General features: G+C 36.6%; 1 protein-coding gene across 1 annotated transcript in view; it reads left to right on the top strand.

Annotated features, from left to right (window-relative positions):
• Positions 1 to 11,725: 11,725 nt before the first annotated feature.
• HDX (highly divergent homeobox) overlaps positions 11,726 to 24,191 on the top strand; it is a 195,185-nt gene continuing 182,719 nt past the window's right edge. Inside the window, exon 1 of the mRNA XM_043569679.1 lies at positions 11,726 to 11,851. The gene's annotated coding sequence lies outside the window, so the exon portion shown is untranslated. The remainder of the gene's footprint in view (positions 11,852 to 24,191) is intronic.

Below are 24,191 nucleotides of genomic sequence, written 5' to 3'. Positions count from 1 at the left end.
TTGGTTAGGTTTATTCCTAGGTATTTTATGGTTCTTGGTGCAATTGTAAATTGGATCAGTTTCTTATTTCTCTTTCTGTTGCTTCATTAGTAGTATATAAAAATGCAAATGATTTCTGTACATTGATTTTGTACCCTGTGGCTAGTTGAATTCATGTATTGGTTCTATCTAGCAGACTTTTGGTGGAGTCTGTTGGGTTTTCCATGTAGAGTATGATGTTGTCTGCGAAAGGTGACAGTTTGGCTTCTTTGCCAATTTTGATACCTTTTATTTCATTTTCTTGTCTGGTTGCCCATGCTAGGACTTCCAACACTATGTTAAACAACAGTGGCGAGAATGGACATTCCTGTCATGTTCCTGATCTCAGGGGGAAAGGTCTCAGTTTTTCCCCATTGAGGGTGATATTAGCTCTGGGCTTTTCATAAATGGCTCTGATGATAAAGTATGTTCCTTCTATCCCAACTTTATTGACGGTTTTTATTAAGAAACAATGCTCTATTTTGTCAAATGCTTTTTCTGCATCTATTTAGAGGATTGTGTGATTCTTATCCTTTCTTTTATTAACATTATGTATCACATTGATTGATTGCAAATACTGAACCAGCCCTGCAACCCAGGAATGAATCCCACTTGATCATGGTGAATAATTCTTTTTTAAAAAATTGTTTTAACGTTATTCATTTTTGAGAGACAGAGCATGAGCAGGGGAGGGGCAGAGAGAGGGGGAGACACAGAATCTGAATCAGGTTCCAGGCTCTGAGCTGTCAGCACAGAGCCTGATGCAGGGCTCGAACCCACGAACTGTGAAATCATGACCTGAGCTGCAGTTGGACGCTCAACCAACTGAGCCACCCAGGCACCCTTGAATAATTCTTTTTATATGCTGTTGAATCGATTTGCTAGTACCTTGTTGGGAATATTTGCATCCATATTCGCCAGCGATATTAGCCTGTAGTTCTCTTTTTTTGCTGGGTCTCTGTCTGCTTTGGGAATCAAAGTAATGCTGGCTTCACAGAATGAGTCCAGAAATTTTCCTTCCATTTCTCTTTTTTGGAGCAGCTTGAGAAGGATAGGTATTAACTCTGCTTTAAATGTCTGGTAGAATTCCCCAGGGAAGCCATCTGGTCCTGGACTCTTATTTGTTGGGAGAGTTTTGATAACTGATTCAATTTCTTCACTAGTTATGGGTTTTTTCAAATTTTCCGTGTCTTCCTGTTTGAGTTTTGGTAGTGCATGAGGGTTTAGGAATTTGTCCATTTCTTCCAGGTTGTCCAGTTTGTTGGCATATAATTTTTCCCAGTATTCCCTAATAATTGCTTGTATTTCTGAGGGATTGGTTGTGATAACTCCATTTTCATTCATGATTTTATCTATTTGGTTCTTGCCTCTTTTCTTTTTGAGAAGCCTTGCTAGAGGTTTATCAATTTTGCTTATTTTTTCAAGAAACCAATTCTTGTTTTCATTGATCTGTTCTACTGTTTTTTTTTTAATTCTATATTGTCTATTTCTGCTTTGATCTTTATTTTTCCTCTTCTGCTGGGTTTGGGGTGTCTTTGCTGTTCTGCTTCTATTTACTTTAGGTGTGCTGTTAGATTCTGTATTTAGGATTTTCCTTGTTTCTTGAGATAGGCCTTGATTGCAATGCATTTTCCTCTCAGGACTGCCTTTGCTGCATCCCAAACCTTTTGGATTGTTGCCTTTTCACTTTCATTTGTTTCCATATAATTTTTAATCTCTTATATAATTGCTGGTTGACCCATTCATTCTTTAGTTGGATGTTCTCTAACCTCTATGCTTTTGGAGGTTTTCCAGACTTTTTCCTGTGGTTGATTTCAAGTTTGGTAGCATTGTGTTCTGAAAGTGTTCATGGTATGAGCTCAATTCTTTTATACTTATGAAGTGCTGTTTTGTGACCCAGTATGTGATCTATCTTAGAGAATGTTCCATGTGCACTCGAGAAGAAAGTATACTCTGCTGCTTCTGGATGTAGAGTTTTAAATATATCTGTCAAGCCCAACTGGTCCAATGTATCATTCAGGGCCATTGTTCCTTTACTGATTCTCTGTCTAGATGATCTACCCATTGCTGTAAGTCCCCTGCAATTACCACATTCTTTCCAATAAGATAGCTTATGTTTGTGATTAACTGTTTTATATATTTGGGGGCTCCCATAATTGGCACATAATCATTTATAGTTGTTAGCTCTTCCTGATGGATAGACTCTGTAATTATTATATAATGCCTTTCTTCATCTCTTGTTTCAGCCTTTAATTTAAAGTCTAGTTTGTCTGATATAAGTATGGCTACTCAGCTTTCTTTTAATTTCAAGTAGCATATAGTTCTCCATCCCTTCACTTTCAATCTGAAGGTGTCCTCAGGTCTAAAATGAGTCTCTTGTAGACAGCAAATAGATGGGTCTTGTTGTTTTATCCATTCTGATACCCTGTGTCTTTTGGTTGGAGCATTAAGTCCATTTACATTCAGTGTTATTATTGAAAGATATGGGTTTAGAGTCATTGTGATGTCTGTATGTTTCATGCTTGTAGTGATGTCTCTGGTACTTTGTGGGCCTTGCAACATTTCACTCACAGAATCCCCCTTAGGATCTCTTGTAGGGCTGGTTTAGTGGTGATGAATTCCTTCAGTTTTTGTTTGTTTGGGAAAACCTTTATCTCTCCTTCTATTCTGAATGACAGGCTTGCTGGATAAAGGATTTTCGACTGCATTTTTTTTTCTGTTCATCACATTGAAGATTTCCTTCCATTCCTTTCTGGCCTGCCAAGTTTCAGTAGATAAGACTACTATTACCCTTATGTGTCTACCTTTGTATGTTAAGGCCAGTTTATCCCTAGCTGATTTCAGAATTCTCTCTTTATCCTTCTATGTTGCCAGTTTCACTATGATATGTCATGCAGATGATCAATTCAAGTTACGTCTGAATGGAGTTCTCTGTGGCTCCTGGATTTCAATGTCTGTTTCCTTCCCCAGATTGGGAAAGTTCTCAGCTATGATTTGTTCAAGTACACCTTCAGTCCCTTTCTCTCTCTTCTTTTTCTTCTGGAATTCCTATGATATTGATATTGTTCCATTTGTTTGAATCACCTAGTTCTCTAATTCTCCCCTACTGATCCTGGATTTTTTTTATCTTTTTTTCTCAGCTTCCTCTTTTTCCCTAATCTTATCTTCTAAATCACCTATTATCTCCCCTGACTCTTCAATCTATGCTGTAGCTGGCTCCATGTTTATTTTGCACCCCATTTTTAACATTTTTTAAAATTTCATCATGACTATTTTTTAGTCCCTTGGTCTTTGTAGCAATAGATTCTCTGATCTCCTCTATCCTTTTTTCAACCACAGTGATTAACTTTATGACTATTATTCTTAATTTTTTCAGTTATGTTGCTTGTAACTGTATTGATCAATTTTTTGGCTGTCACTTCTTCCTGGAATGTCTTTTGAGGAGAATTCTTCTGTTTCACCATTTTGGCTACTTTTCTGTCCCTTATGGGTTTTAGAAGTTTGTTATGTGCTCTGTACCTGTGAGCACTGCTATATTAATGGATTATTAATATATATATTTTATAATATATATAATTATTAATATATATATATTTTTTTCAGCCATTAAAAATAATGAAATCTTGACATCTGCAATGACTTGGGTGGAGCTAGAGAGTATAATGCTAAGTGAAATGAATCAGCGAAAGACAACTACCATATGATTTCACTCATATGTGGAATTTAAGAAATAAAACAAATGTGCAAAAGGAAAAAAGAGAGAGGGACAAATCAAGAAACAGCTTCTTATAGAGAAGAAACTGATGGTTAATGGAAGGGAGTTGGGCGGGGGTACAGCCGAAATGGGTGATGGAGATTAAGGAGTGCATGTTTCATGATGAGCACTGAGTGATATATGGAATTGTTGAATCACTATGTTGTACGCCTGAAACTAATGTCACTTTATATATTAACTAACTGGAATTTAAATAAAAACTTAAAGAAAATGAAAAAAAACAAAAAACAAAAGAATGATGGTGGAGAGCCTGGGTGGCTCAGTAGGTTATGTGTCCAAGTCTTGATTTTAGTTTAGGGTATGATCTCACAGGTTCGTGCGATCAAATACCACGTCAGGCTCTGTTCAGGATGCAGCCTTCTTGAGATTCTCTGTCTCTCTCTCTTCCCCTCCCCCACTCATGCCCACTCTCTTTCTCAAATAAATAAGCATTAAAAAAGATGGTTAAAAATCTATAATCTATATCTATTTATCTATATCTATCTATCATTTTACCTATACATACTTTGTGCTTTAAGCTTCTATGGCTGCTGTTCGTTGATTTGCCATGATTCCTGACTGCTCACTTTCTTGATTTTTAAATAAGTCAAACTGGCCTGGCCTTAGTTTATCTTGTTTAGTCTTTGGCTTCTTTCTTTTTCTTTACTTCCTTTTACTTTATTTTCCTTATCCATAAAAAGTGATGGCAAAATGATGTAACAAATTAGATATTTTTTTCTTATTTAATTTATCTTTAAAAATAGCCACTTAAATCCTTTTTTGTGCAGCACGATTTTTCAAAAAGTTGTCAAATGACTCTGAATTTTTAAGAACTCTTCTTTTTCTTTCCTTTCCCAATCTTCCCTGTAGCCCAATATTGATTTAGAATAATTAGATTTTTTATTTTGCTATCTTCTTTGGTAATGCAGATATGAAGCATGTACCTGGGTGCTTCTTTAGATACATTTTGCTTATTTGGACAAAGGTATTTTCAATGTACCTCCCTTGATTTGACCTGAAGAGTACTGGTACTTTTAACTCCTCAGATCTTTTAGTTCCTCTAAAGACAGATGAGATTTCAGATCAAATTATAGGTGCCTGGTTGATATATTTGTGTGGATTGGGGTGAAAACTTGCATAGGATCCTGATTTGAGGCATTCTGGAATGGCCCATACTTCATAGTGCTAAATAACTGACTAATAGGGACTACTATTAGAACTCTAATGAGCAAATAGTTAATTTTTTGGATCATCTTAATGATATAGCAAAAGTGTTATTTCTGAGGATATAGCCACTCCAGCAAGTTCATGATGATCTATAGGAAATGTGTGTGTGTGTTTCTGGAGAAAGGATTCATGGTTATGTCATATTAGCAAAAGGATCCCCCAATCAACCAAGTGGTTGAGAACAACGTTAAAATTTAAAGGAAATGCAGTTTAACCTTGAAAAAGTAGTATATGTTTTTTCTCCTATAAATAGGGTTCAAGCTTCTTCCAGAAGTCAATAAATGTAAATATGTAGGGCCCCTAAAATCTAGTAAATTTCTACAAATATATTTCAATATGAATTAGAGACACAAAAATCAATTTTGTTATGCCCTCAAGGGAGGCATTTAGAAGTGGATTTTTTCCTGGACGTATAGAAAATGTTTCTTTAATTTTTTTTAACAGTTTGCTATTGCACAACTGTCAAATTAGAAAATCTAAGGCTCTGGTCTCTTGCTTTATCCTGACAACAATAGCATGGCTGAAAGGAAAAACATACGGAGCCATATCAAAAATATAGCTGCTGACAAGTGAGAAATAGAACTCCACTATGCAAAAGACAATCACTTATATTCATAGCTTTAGTTTTCCTGGATCCACTTACAAACTCTGCCCCCACTCCATCTCTATCTTACTATTTTGCATTTTCTCTTTAATTCTTTGACTGCTGTACTAGACTATAAATAGTTTGAGGACAAAAATAATGTTTTAGTAAATTACATATGTCTGTACATAATAGCAACTAAATGAAAGTTTGTGGAATGAAGTTGTCTCCAGTATTCCCTTTTATACTTACAGCTTAATACATTGGATCTCAATCTTTATCATACACAAGAATTCTCTGGAGTGCTTATTGAAACAGTGGTTGCCGAGTCTTACTCTCAGAATTTCTGGATCTGTAGGTGGGGCCCTCAGGTCTGCATTTCTAACAAATTTCCAGATGATGATGCTATTGATCCAGGGAAAAATGCTTGGTTTAAGTAGGAAAAAAAACCAAGAATATTAGTAATAACCTTGCATCTCAAAAATCACAGTGCAGCTCCAAAATCAGTTTCATTTTTGAAACTTATTAGAGTGAACTAGTTTCATGAAATATATTTTCCATAAAATAAGTTCCCTTAATAACTAAAATGCAATGTAGATATATAGTGTTCTGCATAGGTTATTTACAGAATCATTACTAGGTATTTACCCAAAGAATATTAAGTTGAAGGGATCATGTACCCCAATGTTTATAGTGGTATTATAAAAAATAGCCAAATTATACAAAGAGCCCAAATGTCCACCTGCTGATGAATGGATAAAGAAGGTGTGGTATATTCATACAATGGAATATTCCTCAGCCATAAAAAAATAAAATTTTGCCATTTGTAACCACATGGATGGAGCTAGAGTATATTATGCTAAGTGAACTAAGCCAGCCAGAGAAAGACAAGTGCCATATGATTTCACTCATATGTGGAATTTAAGAAACAAAACAAATGATCATGGGAGGGAAAAAGAGAGAAGCAAACCAAGAGACAGACTCTTAACTATAGAGAACAAACTGATGGTTACCAGAGAGAAGGTGGGTGGGGGATGGGTGAAATAGGTGATGGGATTAGAGAGTGCACTTGTGATGAGCACTGGGTGTTGTATGTAAGGGTTAAATCACTAAATTGCACACCTGAAACTAATATTTCATTGTATGTTAACTAACTCGAATTTAAATAACAATTTTAAAAATAAAGAATAATTAGAGCAGAGGAGAATATGCAAATAATTCTGAAGAGGTTTCCACCAAAAGTTTGTGGCAGAGTGTATTTTTCTTCTTGATTTTACTCTGACTTGGCCCACAGTAAAGCGAGGGAAATTTCTTCAACTGTCATCTGTTTAACTAGTCAGAATACTAAGAACAAGGTTGTCATGGATAATTGAAATCTATTGAGAACATATACATTTAACATTGCATTTTCATTTTAAATTATTTCCTTCATGCTTTGAATCAAGAACATTTAAAAGGACAACACTTAATTTTAATTTGCTTGTTAATTTTTATTGTGCAACTTTGAAGATGTCAGTAAGTGGCAAAATGCCTAAATGTTGGAGAGCAAAAAAATGAAAGAGACGTAAACAGCCTCAATTATCTACAAAGCATTGACTTTCTGATTAATGAAAATCAACTTGACCAGGGAAATCAACCCAATTTTCAGTAGCTTAAAAGTTAGTTTTTTAAAACCTTTTTTTTAATCCTAGCAAGCCATATTGTTAAGAGTTGTGTTTTGGACTTATATAGGCAGGTTTCACATATGTTAACAAGTGGTTGCCTTGGTTAAGATAAACTGGAAATGAATTGCTTATTAATGGGAAAAAGTTTAAAGAGGAAAATGAAAGTTTAAAGCACTTTCTTTGTTGTATGCAGTCCCACACTGACCCAAAATGCACTGTGAAAATGTTTTATTTAGATTCCACTTACTGAATAATTGGATAGCAGTGAATTCTTTTTCTTTTATTAGTGGTGCCCCAACCTAGAACTTCTCTCCCATTCAGCTCCACCAAACCAAATCCTAAAAGACCAAACCCACTTCTACTCTCAAGGCATATTCTGGACTAATTCCTATCTGACATGATCCAAAGATTAGTAAAGTCCATGTTGGAATGGATTTTAGCAGTCACTCAACAAAGATAAGCCTTTATTCCTGATTGATTGTCATTATGCTTGAACATTTCCAATGATTTTGAGGACTTTTGAATTTATAAAGCAGCCCTATCATTTTTGAAAACTTGAATACAAAGCTGAAACTTGCCTCCCTATCAGTTCTCTTTTTTGGCTTTGGTTTTGCCTTCTTGAGAACCACACAGTAAGTCCATCATTCTTTGCCCTAGTAGTCTTTCAAATATTTAAATGTAGTTATATTTTCTTCAGATCTTCCCTTCTTTATACTAAACATCCTCACTTCTTGGAGCTTTGCCTCTTATCACATATTTTTAAGATGCCTCATCATTCCTGATTTCTCTTCTCTAGATGCAGCCTTTTGTGAAGTTTTTTTTTTAAATGAAACAATCGGCTGAATAGAGCAGATTTTATCTGATAAGGATCAAGGATTGTAAGACTCTTAACATTCTTACTTTAGATCTAACTTTTTCTTAATGTAGTTTAAGTCTCAATTATTTTGCTTAACACCTATGGTACACCAGCTCATACTAAATGTATACAATTTTTAAATAAAATTTTCCCACTTTAAGTGTTTATTGCCCATCCTGTACTTGTGCAGTTAATTATTGTAAATCTAAAAGTAAGATTTAACTGTTAAACCCTGCCAAATTTGATCTTGCTGCATTTGAATGTTGAGTTTTTTGAGATCATTGAAATCTTGTTTAATATCTATGCTTTCATTATTCCTCCCAGATTGTTTTCAACCGCAAATTCAATAAACATGGCTTTGATTGATACATTCATGAAGAACAGGTGTGGATACCTATGACATGGTACTGGAAATATCTCTGATTTCTGAATACCAATTACTTTAGCTTATACCACACCATCTATCCTTTTCCACAGCCATTCACTCAACAGAGTTTCACACCACCAACAGTTCTAGGCACTGGGAATATAACAGTAAATAAGAGAGATAAGATTTCTACCATTATGGAAAAGCAAAATAAATAAGCAAATTGTGATTTCCCATAGTGATTTGAGAAGAATAAACACAACCAGAAGATAGAGGAGATAGTATGATTTGGGGATGCTATTTTATTTTATTTTTTTAATTTTTTAAACGTTTATTTATTTTTGAGACAGAGAGAGACAGAGCATGAACGGGGAGTGTCAGAGAAAGAGGGAGACACAGAATCCGAAACAGGCTCCAGGACCTGAGCTGTCAGCACAGAGCCCGACGCATCGCTCGAACTCACGGACTGTGAGCTCATGATATAGAGCCAAAGTTGGCCGCTTAACCCACTAAGCCACCCAAGCGCCCGGGGATGCTATTTTAAATAAATTAGTCCATAAAGACACATCTGAGGAAGTAAATTTTGGCTGGCAACCTTAGTGAAGTAGTATGCTATGTGAAGATCTTGGAGAAGAGTTTTCCAAGAAGGCATAGCAGGTGAAAAGTCTCCAAAAAGACAACAGGATTTCCAGAAAGAAGGAGAGAGAGTGAAAAAAAATGCCAGTGTAGCATAATGATCCAGGGCAGAAAGAAGTGTTAGGAAACAAACTCTAACAATGATTTGTGATTTTATTGTTAATGTGTTGGGAAGCATTTTGAGGATTTTAAGCTGGGAAATAATATGATCCTATTCAACTTTACAAAGAATATTTTGACTGCTATTAACAGAAAGTGTTCTTGTGCCTCGGTAGCTAAGTCAGTTAAGCGTCCAGCTTCAGCTCAGGTCATGATCTGGTGGTTCATGAGTTCAAGTCCCACATCGGGTTCTGTGCTAACAGTTCAGAGCCTGGAGCCTGCTTAGGATTCTGTGTCTCCCTCTCTCTCTCCCTGCCCCTCCGCCACTGCACTCTTTGTCTTCTGTCTCTCAAAACTAAATAAATGTTGAAAAGTTAAAAAAAAGAGAAAGTATTAAAAAAGGTAGTAGTAGACAATAGCAAACCATATAAGATGATTTTGCAGTGGTTCAAGCTAGAAACAATAGTGACTTTGTTGGAATAGTAATGGAAGATGTAAGGAGTGCTTAGATTTTGGACTTATTTTGAAGGTAAAACCTACAGGATTCATGAGTGGCTTGGATATAGAGTGTGAAGGGAAAAGAAGACTGAGAAACTGGGTGAATTTAATTACCTCTATCTATGAATCCTCCATTTTCATCCTAATCGTTCCTTCTTTGAAATTCAATAATTTCTCTTTATTACTGCTCTTGACACCCTGATCTAGGACTGAGTCATCTAGAAGCTGTATTACCACTACAACTGTCTAACTGATCTTTCTTTTTCCAGACTATCCCTGATCTGATTCAAGCTGCAAATTGATGACCAATTACTTGAAAAATTTGCTTTCAGTCATTCATTCAACAAAAACTTACTGATTTGTCTTCTTTGTATCTAGGACTCTTCTAGAAGCCAGGGATATAAAAATAAGACAGACAAAAAAAATCCTGCCATCATGGAGCTCATATTTGCAATAACTAAAAATAAAGAGCATGTTAGATAGTAAGTGCTATGAAGAGAAATAAAAGAGGAAAGGGAGTATAGGGAGATAGATGAAGTGTTGAGAAGATCACAATTTGAAATAGCATTACAGTGTAATTTCTTTAAAATTTTAGATATTACTTTTAATGAAGTTACATGACAACAGAGATATGAATCAAATAAGGGAGTAAAGTCAGGCAAAGATCAAAGGGAACAATAGTGCAAGGGTTCTGATGTGGTCATGAGATTAATTTGTTTGAGAAACGGATAGGCCTGTGTGATTTGAAAGTGCGTTAATTGCAGGGTGGCAGGAGGTGAGGACAGAAAGATGGCAAAGGCCAGATCAATTAGGAGTTTCAGACTATGGTAAGAAATTTTCATTTTATAGTATATGTGAATGTAAACCATTGGACATTCTGGAGCTGGGCATGATTTGATTTTCTTTTAAAAAATCATTGAAGCTCCTGTCTAGATTGTATAGGTTTGAGGTACCCTGCCTTAGGATCTTTAGTGGCTTTTAATAAAATCAACATTCTCTGCCTATTTTCAAATACTTATCCTATTTCCTATCCTATTTCCCCACAAGTCCTCATATATGCCCTCTATTTGCTAGGCTGATTTTATCATGGGTTTAATTTTTGTCTATTCCTTCCCCTTTAAGAGAGTGCTTAAAGTTTTCTCTTATCCACCATTCAAGAACTATCTCAAGTTTCAATTACAAAATAAAATGCTCCCCCAACTGTCATCACCTCGCTGTTGTTTCCAGTCATCAAATGATGTATATCTTGTCCATAGTTGATAACTGAGCACCCAATAATGTACTTAATTTTAGTGTTGTGAATGTTTAATGTGTGCTAATCTTGTCTTCTCAATGATGTTATAAGTTCTATAATAGCATAGGTCCAGTAAATTGTACATCTCTTATGGCACCCAGAAAATTTGGGGGGTGTTAACTGTGTAACATATGGCTTGAGTTGTTTTTTATTTTTCTTGCAATGGTGTAGCTGTGACCATGCAACTAACTTCTGGCAGAACAGGATTGATGTTAGGTGAACAGAAGTCATAATTTTAATTTGTTTTAGTTGCCAGAGTCAACTGGTCACATAAAACAGTACACTTGCTCTTATTGACAAATTCCAAAAGCTTGATAGATACCTTCTTGATTTTACTAATACTGAATATATGCATGCCAATTGAATACTGACCACAAAAGACTATTTCTGTATGTAATCATTTGATTTTGGCATGCAACAATTCTGCTGAAAGCGAATCTGAAGTTGGAAGACCAGACAGCACCTGCTCAAATGGTGGCATATTAACTATTATAGTCACAGGGATGCTGGGTGTTCACAGCTATTCAGGAAGGGAAAGATACAGAAAGGCCTGGCCTTGGATACAGCTGATAGCAGGGAAGAGGCAGCCCCACTGCAGGCAGCTATCATTCCTCCCCCCTCCCCACTCTTGGGTTCTGGGCTGAGGCCTGGGACTGTCCGAGCTGATCTCGGGCTCCCATTGGTCGCTGTCTTTTGTGACGTCACAATCATGATGAGAATTGATGATCGGACACGCTGATTTCATTGTCTGAGGAGGCTGTAAGACCCAGGAAAAATCTTGCTGAATCTGCCTGCCTAGGCACTGGCCTGATTGGGGATCCTCCGATCCTTCCAGTGACCGCACCACGCTGCGAGGTAAGTACCCAGTCTGGGTGGGTGTGAAGGGTGAAAGACGATGAGCAAGACACCGAGCTAATGCTTTGCCCAGTAGGGAGCTTATAGGTTCAGAGGCCTACAGAGGCTGCCAACAAATTTGCGGCGGCTTTTGGGGAGCCAACTGTCTCTAGTTTCCAAGCAAAGCCTGGCGGCAGCGTGAGGTTAAAAAAGAGCTGAGGATAGGGATATAGCAGGTATTGCCAGAGTGCAAAGGATCTTGCTCCTAGAGAGGGCAACGTTGGGGATGCGCTTCTGCCTTCGGAGTAGGAGGAAGTGGCACATTTGCCTCTGAAGAAAGGAGGCGGGGGCGGGGGATGAATTCTACCACTACTAGATTTCACTGGACAGCCGATTTCTCACAGCCCTACTCAAACTCACTGAGTGCTGCGCTTGCGCATTAAGAACATGTGGGGGAGGGGAAGGGGGGAGTTCGTGGCGAGAAGAATAGACGTAGAGTTTGCGCAGGCGCCTTTTCGGTTTCGCTGGAGGAGGTGGCGCTGAGCTCTGTCTGGGCTGAATATAGAAAGAGCTGGGGAGTTGGCCCTGTGATATTTCAAGTGCTGATTGATGGAGAGCGGTGTGCCAGTTATTTTAAATCTGGCTTATTGGGCATACCCACACCCCAAATGGGTTTGATGAATTTAAGAAAGCAGATTCTTAATCTACATATACCAGGTTTGTAATAATTGAAAGAAGTCGGAGAGGAATCTGTGGAGTAGAAATTACTGAGATGAGAAACCTTTGGAAGAAAAAAAAAACCCACTAATTATTCAAATGAATCCAACTTTTAATCTTCAGTGCTAACTCTGATTTGAGGTACCATTCAATGATTTTGAAATTTAAACTCTTTGGAGAGACTCAGAGGGAGACCCATTGTGGAGAGTCAGAGTAAGAAATTTAACTTTCTTGTCTTCTTTTTTCTTCTTTCTTTCTTGAAACGGTTTCTTATAAAGCCTCGGTCTCCCTTTCAGGTTGGTGCTAAGATTTTCTTCTTTCTTCCTGTTTCTCTGCTAAAACCACCAAAGTCAAATCCTGTTTGAGACACCCTTTCTAACTCTCCCTTTTTGGGAGGGGCAATATTACTCAGCAATTGTGAGGAAAAACCTGCCTGTTTGTTCTTGGTGGAAAAATTGTACAGTAGTGTTATTAACTCTCGACTGTTTCATAGAGAAATCTGATTTTTCCCGTCTATTTTTTATAGTTAAGGGGTTGTCAAGTCCTGGGAAATTTTCTTTTCAAAGGTCACTATTATAATTCTTCCTTTATCCTACAATATAAGCTATCTTCACCACCCATCCAGTCACTCCAGGAACCTCCTAGCCAGCTTTCACTTGTGCTCCAAATCCCTAATTTATTCTGGCAGACTAATGGTCAGTGAGCACTTCTTTTACCAAGTCATTTTCTTCACCAAAATATTCTTGGCTCTATTTTTTTTTTTTTATTGTTTCAAGCCCAACTCCACTTGGATTGCAAAAACTTCATGATCTGGCTTTATTGTACCATAGGAGTCTTATTTTACTTAATTCTTCAGTGTATAATTCTTCTTAATGTCCTTTGGACCATCTATCTCCAGAGCTTTGCTCCTTGCTCACCACCATTCCCTTCACCCAGGATGCCTTCTCTTCTGCCCATTCAGATCGTACCGAATTTGAAAACTCAATTTATACCTCTCCCTAAGTGCCTTCCAAGTGTAACCCAACCATCATTAAGCTCACCTTTTCTAGAACTTCTACATCAGTTCTTATATTTGTCACTTTCTTATAGCCTGTATTATTGTCTTATTTGGGTTGTGTGCATGTGTGTGTGTGGGACTAAACTTTTCAAGTGGATGTTAAACCCCCTCTTAAGGGTTGGGACCATGCCATCTAATTCTTTATCTTCTGCCTACAGCACCTGGATGATTATTGGAAGTATCTGTAACCATATATTGTCTTTGTATCCCAATTTCTTGGGTAACAAAGTATTATTATAGAGAAAACTGTATATATGTGAAAATTTATTCATCATTGCTCAGGCAAGGGACCCTCCAGTGACTGAATAAACTTGAGCATGAATCAGAGAAAAGGCAATATGGACATATCTATATAGTGGGTGGCCTCCAAATATATACTGTCTTCATAAAAGACCAAGGGGACATTAACCCAGAAGTGTTTCTATCTGTAACTTTCTCAGTTTGAAAAATACTAAGACATTTCCCATTTTCTGTACTTCTCTTTTATGACATTACATCATGTATGTTCTGTTAAAACCTACTAGTTAGTTACTGTGTTTTATTGCAATATATCATACAGTTGCTGATTTGCATTGACTGTCACTAATAGTTTTCATTTGTACCTCTGTTAAATGAGAGCTAATCATTGTGATGGCTACCATAATTGTTATCATATAACATATCACTTGCCACTTTCCTACCCCTTCGGCTTCAAAGTGCATTGTTTCATTGAGCTGAGTTTTATTTGATAGACATTGTTTAATATAGAGACTTTCCACAGATTTCACTTTGGCTGCTGCTTCACTTTGAGGCACCATGCCAAACAATATCATATGTGGCTTAAGAACATGGATAATAATCATTCTAGAAGTGGATAGTAATCATTCTAGAAGGGTATTATAACCTATAAATTTAAAAATATTTGTCATATATCATTATGAATGAACTGTGAATGTTATTTACTATAAGGGAAAATCCTTTGTCCTTGACTTTTTCTCTTATTACCTATATTATGTAAATTCCCTCAAAGTGTTTTAGCTTGCAACCATTTCATAGTAATTAATAAGACTTACCTAGATATTCACATATAGACCAATAGACTAAACTGTTCAAAGGTAGGACACTCTAGATAGAATATAATGCTTAGGAATATGTTGCCAATTATTATTATTATTATTTTTTAATGTTTATTCATTTTATTTTATTTTTAAATATAATTGATTGTCAAATTGGGTTCCATACAATACTCAGTGCTCATTCCAAAAAGTACCTTCCTCAATGCCCATCATCCACTTTCCCTTCTCCCCCAACCCCCCATCAACCCTCAGTTTGTTCTCTGTATTTAAGAGTCTCTTATGGTTTGCCTCCCTCCCTGTCTGTAACTTTTTTTCCCCTTCCCCTCCCCCATGTTCTTCTGTTAAGTTTCTCAAGATCCACATATGAGTGAAAATGTATGGTATCTGTCTTCCTCTGACTGACTTATTTCATTTAACATCATACCCTCCAGTTCCATCTGCGTTGCTGCAAATGGCAAGACTTTATTTCTTTTTCATTTCCAAGTAGTATTCCGTTGTATGTATAAACCACATCTTCTTTATCCATTCATCAATTGATTGACATTTAGGGTCTTTCCATAGTAATTTGGATATTGTTGAAAGTGCTGCTATAAACATGGAGGTACATGTGCCCCTATGCATCATATGCTGCTGATTTTAGAAAACATATAAAAAAATAAAAGTGTGGTATTTGTGTTTTAAGGTTTATTTTACAATTCCTATCTCAATGAAAGGATGGCATTGGACGTTGTCATTTAAGTTTTAGTTTGAGCTGCAGGAGATTTTATAATGATGAGCCAATCTCCCCATTTTACAAATGAGGAAGCTGAAGTATAGAGAAGTGTAGTACCTTAGCAGGATTAATAAATGGTAATATTTATTAAACACTTAATACCAGGCACTGTGCTAACAACTTTATATGTTATCATATTTAAACCTCACGACATCCCTATGAGATAGTTTCTAGTATTATTTCTCATTTTACAAATGGGAAAACAGTGGCTTAAAGTGGTTGACTTCCCTGGGGCCACACAACTATAAAATGTCACAGAGTTCAAACATTGGTCTGTTTTGACTCTTTTTTAAAAAAAATGTTTATTTTTGAGAGAGAGACACAGAGTGCTAGCAGGGGAGAGGCAGAGAGAGAGGGAGCACCAGAATCCGAAGCAGGCTCCAGCCTCTGAGCTGTCAGCACAGAGCCCGTCACAGGGCTTGAACCCATGAACTGTGAGATCATGACCTGAGCCGAAGTCGGATGCTCAACCAACTGAGCCACCCAGGAGCCCCTGTTTTGACTTTTAATCATCAAACTATACTTGACCAAAGTAATATGCAATGAATCTTTGGCAGAGCTTTAGCAAGAATCTGAATATCTGGAGCCCCAGCTTAATTGTGTGTGTGTGTGTGTGTGTGTGTGTGTGTGTGTGTGTGTTTTATATCATAATGTTTTCCATGAACAACATACTACTTGTATAACGTCGCTGATTTCTAAGCCTGACCAAATGGTGTATACCTACATTTCTTTTTAGGTATTTTACTAAAACATACTTTCTTGGTCTTGATTGAAAAATATGGCATTAAATTTTGTATGAAATATATATTTAAAGATATTTAATTAGTTCTGCTTTTAAAATTGTATTGTACTTCCAGAAGGAATTATATATTGTGTATTGTTACCCCCAAACACAGTAAAAATACTTGAATTGTTGATTTTAATTTTATAGTAGAGTTAGCTAAACATGAAATTAGTGCTGTCTTAATATACTTGTATAGAGTACATTATATCTAGGCATAGTGGTTTGTAAGTAAGGAGTGAAAATTCTAGAGAGATATATTCTGCATAAGAAGGGAGCTGGAGAGGTTAGCATATTCAGAAGCTGTAACTAACACTATGAGACCTTTCTAGTATGTAAAATTTCAAGACAACAGACTGAAACCTGTCTGCAGAAGTGGAGTCATCCATATACCAACTAGTAGCAAGATTTCCTAGATTAATTGGATATCTAGGTACATGGCAACTAAATAAATGAGATTATATTATATCAATTAAATGCTATACTTTACATTTGTCATCCATAAAGAAATCTGCAATAGAAGCTGTCCTACCTTCTTGGTCTCCTATTGTTCTATAACTAGAGTTATGTTCGAATTGGGTTGATCCTTAGAAGCTTTAAAATGGAGGGGGATGGAGATTTGGACAAAATGGGTAAAGGAGGGAGGGAGATACAGGCCTTCAGTTATGGAATGATTAAGTCAAAGGAATAAAAAGCAGAACATAAGGAATGCAGTTAATAATATTGTAATCACTATGAATGGGACAGATGGTAGCTATGCTTTTGAACATAGCATAATGTGTAAACTTGTCATATCACTGAGTCGTACACCTAAAACTAATATAATATTGTGTGTAGGTATACTCAAAAAATGTATTGTCAGAGTGACAAAAATTTGGGAAAACATTTTCTTAGCAGTTTTTCCCATGGAGTTGGTGGCAGTTTATTTTAAGATTTTTAAATGCAAACATGTCTCAGGTAGGCAATTTTCTCATGTACACAACAGTTTGTGCATGATGCTTGCCCAAGGTCATGCAAGCAGTAAGTGGCAGATCCAGGGCTTTAAAGGAGATGCCATTGTAGATGCGTCACTCTTTACTAGGTTATGGACTAGAGAGCTAGAGTGAGGCCCATCTTTATTTATTGTTTTTAAAAACTGTTTGTATGTATGTATATATGTGTGTGTGTGTAATTTCCCCCTAATTTCTCTTTCTGAGAAAGAGACTGTCTTTCAGAGTCTTTAGGTCTATGACATTTTTCCTTTTTCTGTCAGTGGAGACAAATAATTTTAATTTTTTTTATGTTTATTTTTGAGAGAAACAGAGTGTGAGTGGCAGAGGGGCATTGAGAGAGAGGGAGAGAAGGAGACACAGAACCTGAAATAGGCTCCAGGCTCTGAGCTGTCAGCACAGAGCCCGACATGGGACTCGAACTAGGGAACTTTGAGCTCATGACCTAAGCCAAAGTCGGATGCTTACCCGACTGAGTCACCCAGGTGCCCCTAAACAATTTTAATAGAAAGGCCAAGGCTTAAGAGAAAGGGATCATTGTGTTGGCCTCCAATGGCTTCAGAGGCTGAGGGCATATAGACCCATACACTATTCTTTCCTATTGTCAAGTACAAAGCAATGGCAAAAGCATGTCTTCTTTGGGTTTTGTTTTGTTACACTAATATACATTGTTTATATACATTATACACTAATATCTTTCTTTACATATTGTCTTACTTGGTTGACTTGGGCTATGTATTGTGTGTTTTATGGATGAAGTAGTTATGTCATTTAGGAAAGTAATGATCTGAGGCCCATCCTCCAAATAGCTTTACGTTTCCATAGACCCATCAGGTGTGTTGAAATCTCCTCAATAGAACAACAATTGAAAGAGACCCAGGGCATTATGAAATATGGAAGAAAAAACATATTCTACATTAGTGGGACTATTACATTAGTCATAGAATACTCAGCCTTGACTTATCCCCGCTATCCTGAGACAGCATGGAGTTATTTTTGAATATGTATGTAAATTATTAAAATAGTCAGACATTTTATTTAGAACCTATAGGTTAACTTTTATCACCAATGAATGTTTGAAAGATGCTCAAGGTCAGTTTTGGGGCACCTGGGTGGCTCAGTCAGTTAAGCGACCGACTTCGGCTCAAGTCATGATTTCACAGTTCATGGGTTTGAGCCCCGTGTTGGGCTCTGTGTTGGCAGCTCGGAACCTGGAGCCTGCTTCAGATTCTGCATCTCCTCTCTCTCTGCCCCTCCCCTTCTCATGCTCTGTCTCTCTGTCTCTCCCTGTCTCTCTCTCTCAAAAATAAATAAAAGATGCTAAAGGTAAGTTTCAGTTATTTCTTCTTTTCCCAACTGCTAGTGCTTAATGTAAAGAGACACTTTTAAAAACTCATTATTGATTGTGATGTTTAGCCAGTGTACTTTTCTGGTAGGGTTGAATGCATCTATATCTATTAAATTTTTGCTCCTCAAAGTGTGTTACATGGAGTACAAGCATGAGCATCAGCTGGGAACTTCTTAGAAATTGCAGAATCTATGTCCTCAACCAAGACCTACTGAATCAGATTCTGCATTTTAATATCTCCAAGTGACTCATATGCACATTAAACTCTGAGAAGCACTGATATAAAGTGAAATATGACTTTCTGTGCAACTTAGACTTTTAAGAGCTGAAAATCAGAAAAATACCTTAATTTCTTTTATACAGTTTTCACATGTGTAAAGAAATATGTAATCAAAGTCTTACTTGTCTAATATACATCAGCTTTGCTCCATTTTGGAGTCTATCTCATTGGGAGAATAGCTACTCTTGTGTGATGGGTAAAATTGTTGAGCCTGAGTGAATCCAATTATTTTGATGGTAGTAATGGCCTTACTGTTGAAATGATATTTTTCCTAATTGTCAACAGAGTGTTACAAAAGAGTATGAACGTATTGGGGTCACTGTCACTAATATCTTCAAAAGAAACTATACTTAGTTTTCCATTTGCTACTGTAACAAATCACCACAAACATAGAGGCTTACAATAACACATGCATTATGTTCTGGTGGTTTGAAGTCTGAAATAGGTATCATTGAGTTAAAATCAACGTGTCAACAGGGATTTTTTCCCCTAAAGGCTCTAGGAAATAATTTACTTTATTACCTTTTTTAGCTTCTAGAGGCTACCCTCTTTGGCTTGTTGCTGCATCCATCTTCAAAGCTAGCAATGGCCAATCAAATCTTTCTCATATCGCATCACTCTGGCACTCTTCTGACTCCATCTTCCACATTTAAGGATCCTTGTGATTACATCTGGCCCACTCAGATAATCTAAAATAAGGTCTTTATTTTAAGGTCAGCTGATTATAAATCTTAATTCTTTCTGTAACCTTAATTCACTTTTGCGTTGGAATTTAACATATTCTTAGGTTTCATGCATGAAGATGTAGATATCACTGGGTGTGTGTGAGGGACACAGGAATTGATGGCCTTTTCGGCTGATAAGGAAAGTCAGCTTCTAATCTTGTAATGGGAATAAGCAATTAGTGTATGGTTTGAACTGTGTCTCCTACCCCCCAAAATTCATTGAAGTTCTACCCCCCGCCCTCCGTATCTCAGAATGTAGATTTATTTTGAAATAGGGTCATTACAGATATAATTAGTTAAATTAAGATTAGTAAAGTAGGCCCTTAACCAGATGTAACTGGTGTCTTTATAAAAGGGGAAGTCTGGATACTGGTATGCATAGAGAGAGAATGACATATGAACATGAAGATGTCCATGTATAAACGAGGAGAGAGCAGAGCCTTCCCTCACTGCCCTCAGAGAGAAAAACTCTCCCAATACTTTGATTTCATACTTCTAGACTTCATAATTGTGAGATAATAAATTTCTGTTTATGCCATCCAATTACAGTAGACCTAGAAAAGTCAAGATTGTCCTTCAGTTGATATCTAAGTATCATCATCCTCAAAAGCATTTATTTAGTAAGCTTGTATTCTATAATGTGCTAGATGTTGGATGAGGTGAATTAGACATTGAAGAACTTATGATATACATTAGACAATTTTCATAAAGCAACCTCTGAAATAGATGACTTTATGACCCTCTGTTTATTCAACTGTGAAAAGAGGGCATAGTATTCATACTATCTAACAGCATTTCTAACTTAAAATCCATGATTTTATTTATTAATTAAATTTTAGGAAGTTATTACATCCATACATTAATAAAAAGTATTAAGTGCAGGCAAAGCCATCAAACTGTTAAACTTTTCTTTGGGATCAGTATCTTAATAACTACCACCTATGCTATTCATTGCCCACTTTCTTCAATTTTTTTTTCTGAACAAGTGCCCTCTTTTAATGCCCAGCCCCCAGCCCCCAGCCCCCAGCCACCTCCCCTCTGTCAACCCTCAGTTTGTTCTCTATATTTAAGGGTCTTTTATGATTTGCCTTCATGTTTTTATCTTATTGTATTTTTACTTTCCTTCCCCTGTGTTCATCTGTTTTGTTTTTTAAATTCCACATGAGTGAAATCATATATTTGCCTTTCTCTGATTGACTTATTTCGCTTAGCATAATACCTTTAGTTCCATCCACGTTGTTGCAAATGGCAAGATTTCATTTTTTTCTAATATTTAAAACAAAAATTTAATATTTATTTGTTTTGAGAGAGAGAGAGAGCCTGGGGGAGGGGCAGAGAGAGAGGGAAACAAAGAATCCCAAGTAGGCTCCAGGCTCTGAGCTGTCAGCACAGAGCCTAATGTGGGGCTCAACTTCACGAACCATGATATCATGACCTGGTCTGAAGTTGGACGCTTAACCAACTGAGCCACCCAAGCACCCCAAATTTCATTCATTTTGATGGCTGAATAATATTCCCTGGTATATACCACCTCTTCTTTTTCCATTCATCAGTTGATAGACATTTGGGCACTTTCCATAATTTGGCTATTGTTCATAGCACTGCTATAAACATAGGGGTGTGTGTGCACCTTCAAATCAGCATTTTTGTATCCTTTGGATAAATACCTAGTAGTGCAATTGCTGAGTTGTAAGATAATTCTATTTTTATCTTTTTAAGGAACCTCCATACTGTTGTCCAGAGTGGCTGCATGAGTTTCCATTCCCACCAACAGTGAAAAAGGGTTCCTCTTTCTCTACATTCTTGCCAACATCTGTTGTTTCCTGAGTTGTTAGTTTTAGCTATTCTGACAGGTGTAAGTTGTTATCTCATTGTGGTTTTGATTTGTTTTTCCCTGCTAATGAATGACGTTGAGCCTTTTTTTTTTTATGTCTGTTACCCATCTGGATGTCTTATTTGGAAAAGTGTCTATTCATGTCCTCTGCCCATTTCTTCATTGGATTATTTGATTTTTTGGTGTTGAGTTTAGGTTTTTTTAAATAGATTTTTGGATACTACCCCTTTATCCAATGTGTCATTTGCAAATATCTTCTTCCATTCCATCAGTTGCCTTTTAGTTTTGTGGATTGTTTCCTTCCCTGTGCCGAAGCTTTTTATTTTAATGATGTCCCAGTAGTTATTTTTTGCTTTTGTTTCCCTTGCCTATGGAGCCATGTCTAGTAAGAAATTGCTGCAGCTGAGTTCATAGAGGTTGTTGCCTGTTTTCTCCTCTAGGATTTTGATGGTTTCCTGTCTCACATTTAGGTCCTTCATTCTTTTTGAATTTACTTTTTTGTACTTTCCTTAAATTTTAAAGAGAAGTAATAAAGACATTGAGAAACACCTTTGTTCTTTTGACTCTTTTGACCCTTTTGAAATTGGTTTAAAACTTATGTTTAGGGGGCGCCTGGGAGGCTCAGACGGTTGAGCGTCTGACTTCGGCTCAGGTCATGATCTCACAGTTAGTGGGTTCCAGTCCCGCATCGGGCTCTGCTGACAGCTCAGAGCCTGGGGCCTGTTTCGGATTCTGTGTCTCCCTCTTTCTTCTCCTCCCCTATTCACGCTCTGTCTCTGTCTCAAAAATAAATAAACATTAAAAAGTTTTTAAAAAGACTTATGTTCAGGACACAGTATATTAATGATTCTATGCCCACAATAGATGCTTAAGAAATAAATTTCAATAGATGAGTAAATTGTCAAAATATATGACGTGACACATTCATATACTGGAAAAATTTGAGAACAATGACATGAAGAGGAAATGGTTATTTTGATACAGTTTTGCCCTAATTTCTCATTATTGCAAAGTATATTGTAGTAATACGTGTTCTCATAATTCACAGATGAAGCTGTAGTCTTTAAGTAGCTTTAAGAATATTTTTGCAAATTTTTATCAGGTTTCCTGGATTAATTAGCAGTAAAATAACAATTCCTGAGTATGGTCATGATCAAACACTGGACAGTACATTTCATATGTGCAGATCTTTGCTGATTAACACCAAGGAATATGATTGTAATGAAATATTTAGAAACACAGTTGTGTAATAATCTCTGCCTTTGTGTTTCATATCTACATGAAAAAAAAACTAGGCAGGAGAAATGCAGTGCCAACAAAAACATTATGGGTCAATGTTAATCCCATACTTTAAACATATATACGCCTATAATTTGACAGTAACATATGTTTTCTAACTTAATGTCACAGGCTTAACATAGGACAATGTCTTTCAAACTAAGGTCTGCGGACCCCTATGGGTCCAAGGAAATGTCTTCAGAGGTCTGCAAGTTTTATGGCAATTTTTAAATTTGAGGGTTTTCTTTGATCTTGAAATAATTTATCTTAAAAATAAAATGATGATCTTGAAAGAAAAATCCACAGTAAGCATGCATTCACTCATACACAAAGCCTTTCTACCAGGTATAAAAACAAAACCTCTCTTTTAGAGTCATAAATCACAGTTAAAAGACATTTGATGGAATTAATTGGGTACCTTAATACAGAGTTCCTCAAACTGACATCCAAAGATAGATTTTGGCAGGATAGGAAATATTTTGGTTTTGGTTTTGGTTTCTTCTTTCAAATGAAGAAGAAAGAAGGGTCTTTACCTGTGGCTTTATGATTTGGGTTGTGCTCCATAAGGCTTTTATGTTATTAAGCAGTTTCTTAGCTTATTCAAAATATTTGTGGAAATCAATTTATGCTTCCACTATTTGATGAATTAAATATGTATACATATATTTTTCCACACTATATATAGGTATGTACTTATTACTGTTACATACTTACCACTAGATTGTGTGCTTTGAGGACTCTTTCTCTAATCCCAAAAGAGCAGGATGTTTAATTTTTCCCCTGTGTTTTTCTAGTAAAATTGAGAATGGAAGACAAGAGAATCTGATAGTTTATCTATTTGCTTCTAGGTGAAACTGGAAGCAAATCTTTAAAAAAAATTTTTTTGTGGGTTTATTTTTGAGAGAGACAGAGTGTGAGCCAGGGGAGGGGCAGAGAGACAGGGAGGCACAGAATCTGAAACAGGCTCAGCTCAGAGCCTGATGCGGGGCTTGAACTCACGAGCTGTGACATGACTTGAGCTGGGTGACTCAACTTACTGAGTCACCCAGGCGCCCTGAAACTGCCCTCAAATCTTAACATATACTATTTAAATATTATTCATGAAACACTAAAAGAATATCTAGTCTAAGTAAATGAATATGGCTTTACCCTTTTTTAAAGCAAATTTTAATTACCAATAAAACTTCTTGCTGGGAGTGTGTTAGAGAATATGTAGAATAGGGTAGGATGGAGTTATGTGGATAATAAAAAAAGGTTAGAAAGAACTAATAAGAATAAGTTTACAGTAAGAATAAGCTTATGGTAGGGGCGCCTGGATGGCTCAGTTGGTTAAGCATACTACTCTTGGTTTTGGCTCAGGTCATGATCTCAGTGTCCTGAGATCGAGCTCCGCACTGGGCGTGGAGCCAGTTTAAGATTCTTTCCCTCCCTCTATTCTTCCCCCACATGCACACACACTCTGTGTCTCAAAAAAAAAAAAGGTTTTCAGTAGAGTAAAATAAGGGATATATAGATTATTTTGGTA

Source organism: Prionailurus bengalensis, chromosome X (assembly GCF_016509475.1).
Source record: "Prionailurus bengalensis isolate Pbe53 chromosome X, Fcat_Pben_1.1_paternal_pri, whole genome shotgun sequence".
NCBI lineage: Eukaryota > Metazoa > Chordata > Mammalia > Carnivora > Felidae > Prionailurus > Prionailurus bengalensis.
The sequence above is the reverse complement of the archived record's forward strand: the minus strand, read 5'-3'. Positions and strand labels throughout refer to the sequence as shown.